Below are 8,038 nucleotides of genomic sequence, written 5' to 3'. Positions count from 1 at the left end.
CGGTGGCTCCGGCACGGGGCGGAGTTGCATGGGGGGGTGCTCCTAGGCGGAGGGGTTCCTTGTCGCAGTGCGGGCAGGCGGCTGGGCGGCGGCGCCGTAGTTGGCGGCGGGGTGGCGCGGGCTCGTCCTGGCGGCGGCGCTCGGCCCAGATCTAGGCCCTACGGGGCCCATCTGGGTCGGGCGGGCCGCCGGCGGGGCTGGTTGGCGGCGTGATTCCCAGGATGCAGGGGAGCGGCATCGCGAGACAGGGGCTGGTGGCACCGACGCCAGCTTGCTGCAGCACAGCCGGCGGGGCTTAGCGGGCCCGTTTTGAGCTTGGCCGGGCCAGGGGTGGCCTGGTTTGCCCCGCTGCCGTGTCCGGTCGGCTACCGCGACTGTGCCGGAGGCTCGGCTTCTCGCACGATGGCGGTGGAGGTGGTTCCCTTCTGCTCAGCCTTGGTGCTGCTGCTCTCGCGCGTGGCACTTCTCTCCGGTCTTCTCGGCCCTGTGGTGGTGCTCGTAGTGAGACGGCATGGGCGGCGGCACAACCGCGGTGGCGCATTGGGTGGTTGTTTGGATGGTTGGCTCCGGATGGGCGGTGGTGTTTGGTGAGCTAGAGAAATCCTTGCCGGTTCGTCCGACGCTGATACGGTGACACCGGCGGGTGCCACCATTGCTTCTTGAAGGGCATCGGTGGTAGCCATCCCCTACTTTCCTTCGCATACCGGGGAAAACCCTAGGACTTGTCCGGGCAGCAGCGTCGTCGGCGTCGCATACCTTCTTGGAGGTTCTGCTTGGTATGCGGCACTTGGAGCCTCGGGCTGTGGTGGGGTGTTTCCGGAGGGCGCAGCGGTGGCGGGCCTTCCGCGCTTTGTCAAGCTGCCGTTGTTGGCATTATGTTTCTTCTTCTTCTTTGTCTTTGGGCTTGTTTTTTTTTGCATGGTAATACGTGTCTCATTTATATCACAAGGATCATAGTACAAGCCACGTACATACCGACCTGGCAAAACTGAAAAGACAGCAGAATGCTAGCCTTTGCACACAGGAACACCAGTCAAGAAGTAAAATTACAAACAAGACTGAAGAATCCTATGAGCTTGACACCAACGCCCGTCACCTGCCTCTGGCACCACCATAGCAGCCACCAAAAGAGAAAATGACGGATCACCTCCACACCCGAGCTCGACGCGGCTCCATCGCTGATATGCAGCTTTGCGGACCTCCAAGGTGGCTCGCCAATAAAGGCGAAGCCATTGCCGTTGAACGAATCAGACCGGAGCAACACCCTGGACACGCCATCGAACTCCAGATCTGGCACCCCCGCCCAACTAAGACGTTGGAGGAGGAAACCATACCTGCCTTCCACGAACCACGAACCCAGATCCACCATCTTCCAGATGTCATCGATGCAGACCACAATTTGCATCTGCTCCTGGACTACCTCCCAAGCTCCACGCCGGCGCTGGAGCAAACATCGTCGCAACGGTGGAGCCCGAGGACACAGGTCCACCACGAGGATGCCGCCGCCGCCGCACCATCCTTGCTTGAACAGTCTTGTTTCCAAATCCACCCCAAAAATGGATCGCCTCGTTGGGAAAGGATCTGAAGATTTATTAGTCGGCGCCGCCATCGCTGTTGCCGAAGCCATGACGATGAACAACCCAAAAACCTAAGAGATTAATGCCTAAAACAATCCATGGGCGTGGATCCGGCGACCCCCCTCACCACCAACGACCGAGGTCGTCAGCGGAGGGGAGCCCGCCGGAGGACGGCGGCGGAGGATGGCGCCCTAGCGGCAGGAGGCGAGATCGCCTTTCTTTCTTCTCCTGGAAGAAAGAAAGCGACTGTCTTTGGGCTTGTTGTGCTGCTCGCCCCAGCGTCGAGTTGTATACTTTGTTGGCTGGTTGCTTTGGAATACAAAGCGGGGAACCCTTTTTCGGTATGGATGGAGTCTATAGGCCAGACCATCAACAATGCACGCCTCCGACGTTATACAAAATCCCACCTCACCTTCTTAAATAGAATTGTTCCAATTTATATGTGTTTATAAGCAACAAAGGAAAAAAAGGATTGATATAAAAAAATAAGGAAGACGTGCGACAAATAAGAAAAGGAATAAGGAAAGAAATGAGCGCTACGTGGATTGTTGGGAAATAAGGAAAGGAATAATGAGTAAGGAAAGGAAAGTGGTGGGCCTGGACCTGGAGAAGGAACGCTCAGCCCTGGATCATCGACGTCCAGCATGGTGATGATGACGACGACATGGCCGAGTGCAGGCGGAGGACTACTTTTGCCAATGAGCTAGCTTGGAGCGGTGGAGGATATGTTCACTGGCGCCACGACAAGGAAGGCAGCTACACCCACCCAACTCTCTCTAATAGCTCAATCATCGGGTAGACTTGCAGATCAAAATCCTACTTTGGTTTGTTCTCTAGACGTGTATGCAAGGAGTTGACGGCTAGAACAGGCCGGGAGCAGCATCATCTGCTTATATTTGTTGGTTACACATACGGTGTGCATCTCCTCAGTGGTGTGAATTATGCAGGTTTGATCTATATACCCATCCTCAAAAATCTTACTGTTTGATTATCACTCTGTGTACGCTTTATATCTTCTTTATAAAAACTATTATACTGATTTCTGTCTACATCAAGCATATGCGTACGACTGGAAAGAGATTGGTTTTCTAGCTTCGGGTGTCCCTACACCATCACGAACAATAATAACTTAAAGAATTGAAACCAAAGTAAAAAATCATGACATCAAATACGCCCAAAGTTTTAAGCCACGATTTTTATTTGTCATGTATAGAGCTCATCGGATGATATTTCTCGAAAAACATTGCAAGCACCAAAAAGGTTTGAGCATATTTGATGTCACGAAATTTCAGCTTCTTCTTTACTTTTCTATATTTTTATTATTGTTCGCGGGGGTGAAGGGATACCCGGGGGCTACCACATCTTTTTCTCGTTAAGAATTGAAAGCACATGGTTCATATTGTATCAACCGTAGCTCGAAACCTTTGGTGAATTTGTCCACTACAGTTTTTTTTTTCTGCTCATGCAATTTTGGTCGGGGCGGGTGAGGTGATACTATTTGCCAGGCAAAATAGCAAAATATTGCGGATGCTACCCGGATGTGGCCATGGTTGGTGTGTGTCTTCACCAAGTGAGTCGGAATTACAATCGAATCGAGCGAAGATAGCGAATCGGATCGAAAAAATCTTTGTTTGAAGTTCCAACCAGGTGTCCTTGATCTCGTCAAATAGAAATGATGACCCTATTTTTTTCACCCGGTCAATTCTTTTTCATGGTAACTGATGTTTTCTATGTAGCGAGCCACAAGCGCATAGTGTAGTCTTTTCTTGGGTTGTAGAAATACGAGCCGTTGACCTTCGTTGCTACAGGGTCGACACCTTGAGAAGGCTCAAATAAGATGGAAGATTGATTTGGGCTTTGGTTTTATTCGCGTCGAGGGGAGGAGTCACGGAGGAGAATTCAAGCCAAGGAGAGAAGATTCAATCGCAGCCCCTGAGAGCTTCATGTTGAAATAGACAGCGGGTGACTTATTCTCCCGTTGCAACGCACGGTCATATTTCCTAGTCCACCTTAATTTATTTCAGCCACGATAATAATACTACCTCCGACTTTAATTAACTGTCGCAATGTCAGTGTTAATAACCAAGGACATGTGAAGGTGTCGCGTGAATTAAATGGGAATGGGGGACATCTATATAAAGAATTGAATATAACATGTTTAAGTTCTACACCGCACGATTAATCATTGTTAGATTTGCTGCAGTGTTATTTCTCTGTTTTGTCCGACGCAATTCTTTGTGCTTTGTCATTTGACGGACCACATTTTTTTTGTAAGCCGTGTGCGTTGTTTTCTTATATGTTTGTTTGTGGGCTGCTATGTTTTTTTTTTTTTTGCTTTTTGCAAAAGCATGTGCATGGATAAAGAACTGAAGAGTCAAGGAAGCTTTTTTATGCATCATCCTCCTCCAAGACAAAAGCTAGGGCTCCTGCCTTCCGTCGGTGCGCCGCAGGTCCGCCTCGTCTCCGGTGCCCTAGGGCTATCTGGGGGCGCGGAGGATCCTGACAAGGGCCGGCGGAAGGGCTGGCTCCGTTTCTAGTCGTTTCTTTCAGTTTTGTTAGGGTATGTGTCCTGCTCAAGAAGACGAGACGGCGACGGCTCCCTGAAGATGAATAAAGGTCTTCCCGCCTAGCCCATGTTCCCGCAGTGCATCTTGCATCATTGGTGGGCGTATGGAGGTGTGTCTCCGGTGGATTATCTTTGCTGGATTTGCTCGGATATCGTCGTTGTTCATCTACGTCCGTGTGTCTTGGTTTGGATCCTTCTGATCTACATTATTCTTCATCGATGGCGGTTGCTGTTCTGGTGTGCTGGTCCTATGGGGTTTTAGCACGACGACTTCCCGACTATTTACTACAATAAGTTGTGCCTGGCTCCGGCAATGGAGGGGCGATGACCGCGGCCCGCCGTCGGCTCGCTTCAGTGCTTGTAGTCGTCGCTAGGTGGTCTATGGATCTAGATGTAATCTTTATTATTTTTTGTGTTCGCTGTACTGTTATGATTGAAGATGAATATATCAGAATTTTCATACAAAAAAGGAAGCTTTTTTATAGGTGTGTACCCGTGAGCTCCCATATCATCCCACGACGCTATTCCAATTGGTTGTGAGGGGGTCGTCGACAAGTTACATGTTCATTATTAGACATGTAATTGGAAGTGTTGCAAACCGACTGCAACTACATGACCCTAAAATGTAATTGCAACTGGGGTTGTCAACTAGTTGCGTGTCCAGCACCTGAATTATAACTTTAATCGTTTCAAACCGATTGCAACTGCATGTCCCTTCAAATGACTGCAATTAGACCTATACGGGTCGGCGGCCAGTTGCATGTCCATCACTAGTCATGCAACTGTAAGTATCGCAAACCGACTGCAACTATGTGTCCACAAATATGATTGCAAATGGGGTGTCGACAAGTTGAAACGTACTGTGAACAAAGGACGCGGCTCGTCTGCCGTGCCTTCACGCACGGCAGAACTGCCGTACGGGCCACAATCGGCCGTTCGTTCACTGCTTTCTCATCCAACGGACCTCTGCTACCCCACCAACTTGCTTGTTTCACTATACTCTGAATCTGCTCGCGCCAAAAATTGTAGCAGTGAGGATGTAAGGTCATCACCGCATGGGTTAGAAAAGTAGCCGATCATCAAGCTGATGCGTCCTCGTTGCTATCGAGCTGCAGCCACTGCGTCGCCGTCAAACCGCCGCCGCCATCGCCGCGTTACATCCAACGGAGCCGCCGCCGCCATTGCCGCGTTACATCCAACGGAGCCGCCGCCGCCTCACTGTCGAGCTGCAGCCGTTGTGTTAACATCGAGCCACCGTCGCTGCCATGTCAGTCAAGATGCCGCAGTTGCATCACATCCCATCCTTTCTCTAGTCCTATGAAGTCTGAATTGCCCCAAATTTGGTAGTGGCCTGTAGTCATGCCTGTTTCTCACCCCAAAAATTGCAGGTACAGCCGTTCCAAGCATAGTCTGTAGTTTTATCAGGGAAACTGAAGAGCTATTGCAATTTTCACCCCTAAATCAGCCAAGCACTCTACTAACAGAGTACTGAAATTTGTAGAACTGAAACTGAAGTGCTACTGCAATGTTTAGCACTGAAGCATCCAAGCATGCTATTTGTATTAACAAAGTACTGGATTTTTTAGCAATGAAACTCAAATATTTTTGCAATTTTGAGCATTGAAACTCAAGCACCAACAGAGTACTATTACTACTTATATAAATCCCCAAAATACCATAACACTGAGAAGCCACATCACATGAGTGCATTTCACAGAACTACTGCTAAATGGACTTTTCACTGCATCCAAATGAAGAGAGCACTTCCTTTAATTATCAAAAGAAGTCGTCACGGCAAAGGGCTTCAATGTCTTCGACTCTAGAAGTCTGCATTACAAAAAGTAATTTCATCACAATGTACAGCTGCATTATTGAACGTACTAGCAGAACACAATTTCAGATCACACTTACCGTCACCAAATCGGTAAAACTAGGTGCAATATAATTATCTGTGAAACAATTACTCCCGGTCACATTCTGGTTGCTCCAATACTCATTGTTTTCTATGGTGTGCGATTGTGATGGTCCAATCCCATCTTCTCTTTGCTAAAACTAAAGATAACAAAAAATTTCAGCAAAGTTGTAGTTTATATTTTAACTAACAACAAATTTGTAGTATATAAAGAACATACCTTAGGTAATTTCTTTGCTCTCTTTACTTCAGTTTGTCCTTTCTTTGGAGCCCCTTTCTTCTTGTTCTTATGTTGCTTGTCAATCCAGTTCAACTTTCTCTTTCTAGTTTTCTTCTTAGGAGATTTTTTCTTTAGGCGTGCAGCAGCTAAGTGCTCATTTGATTCTTCATGTACCACTTGGGTGGAACATCCCTCCATGTGGTTACTTTGATGGGCATTTTTCATTCGGCCTAGAAATTCCTTAGTAAGGCTATCAAGTGCACTTTCAAGCAGAGTACAACATTCTTCGGAGGGAGCTACTTGGGTGGCCAAATTCATAAACTTGCAATTGAGAGATTTGTAGCGCTGATCAATATCGAACATTGGGTTCTCAACAACATTCCTCCCACTTCTGTCCTGAATAGTTCCACACCGTGCTTCTCTAGTCCATCTCTTCAGAATATAATGTTCTGGCAATAACTTAATGTTCATCAAATCAAGAACTTTTATAGCATGGGCACACAATATACCGATTCTCTCAAACTGGCCACAGCTGCAGGAAGCTGTTTGTTCAAAAGGATTCCCAATAACTTTGCATTCATCTTCGGAGCTGATTGTTATGGCAAATTCATAGCCCACATCTAGTTGTTTGGTGAATGATGCAATGGATCTCTCAAATTCTGCTTGAAAACTTTCAAATATGATAGGACTGTAGACCTTGCTTGCCTGGATCAACATGGGAACATTCATTTTGACCCTAGGTAATAACTCCCTAGACTCATACTCTGAATTCAACTCAGCATCACGTTTCACTTGCACGGCCCTTTCAAAATGTTTGAAAAAACGAAGAATGTCAAGATCTGCTTTTAAGTGGTTCTTGAGGTCATTATTTAGGCTCTCACTTAGTTGTGTGCTTCGCATTCCCAAGGTGAAAGCATCCATCATAAAACATTCAGCCCACTTCTCTTTTACCTTATAGATGCTATCAAGCCAAGTTTGTTTTTCTATTTTACCTCGCATGGTGTCAAAAGCTTCCTCAAATGTTTCCTTGTCTCGGTACTCATACATGCAAGCACTGAAGTCTGCAAGAATATGTGGTTCATCCTCCTCCTCCTCCTCCTCCCCCTCCCCCTCCCCTTCAACCTCCTCCTCCGCCTCCTCCTCCTCCTTCTTATGACAAGATAAATGTTTGATGGCATTCTGCATTATGTGAAACGTGCATAAACCATGCCGTGCCATTAAAAATACATCCTCAACCGCATTTCCCATTGCAACATCTTGATCTGTATATATAGTTCTTGGATGCTTCTGATTATGTGCAAACAGAAAAGTTTCAAATAGCCATTTGAAAGCCTCATATGTTTCACTATATAAAAGGCAAGCACCAAATATAACAGTTTGTCTGAATTGATTGAACCCAACGAATACACCAAATGGCCTAAGTTCCTTGTTGGTTCCAAATGTTGTGTCAAAAGTAACCACATCACCAAAAGGAGCATAATCAATTAACATTTTTGCATCAGCCCAAAATATATTTGTGATCTGTTCTTCATTGTCCAGCTGTATGGCATATTGGAACGATGGGTTTTGGGCGACTTTATCCTGAAAGTATTTTAACATACTCCCAGCTTCACCATACATTAGTTCCCTTTGGCGCTTAGTACGTAGGTGATTTTTGTGATCCCTACGTATATAGCCAAGAACAGATGGTCCACCAACTCGACGACTAGCACACTCATACGCAGCTTTTGGCCCAATACCTGAATCATCTGCAATTTCAATCT

Source organism: Triticum dicoccoides, chromosome 3B (assembly GCF_002162155.2).
Source record: "Triticum dicoccoides isolate Atlit2015 ecotype Zavitan chromosome 3B, WEW_v2.0, whole genome shotgun sequence".
Taxonomy (NCBI): Eukaryota; Viridiplantae; Streptophyta; class Magnoliopsida; order Poales; family Poaceae; genus Triticum; species Triticum dicoccoides.
Note: the sequence above shows the minus strand (reverse complement) of the source record.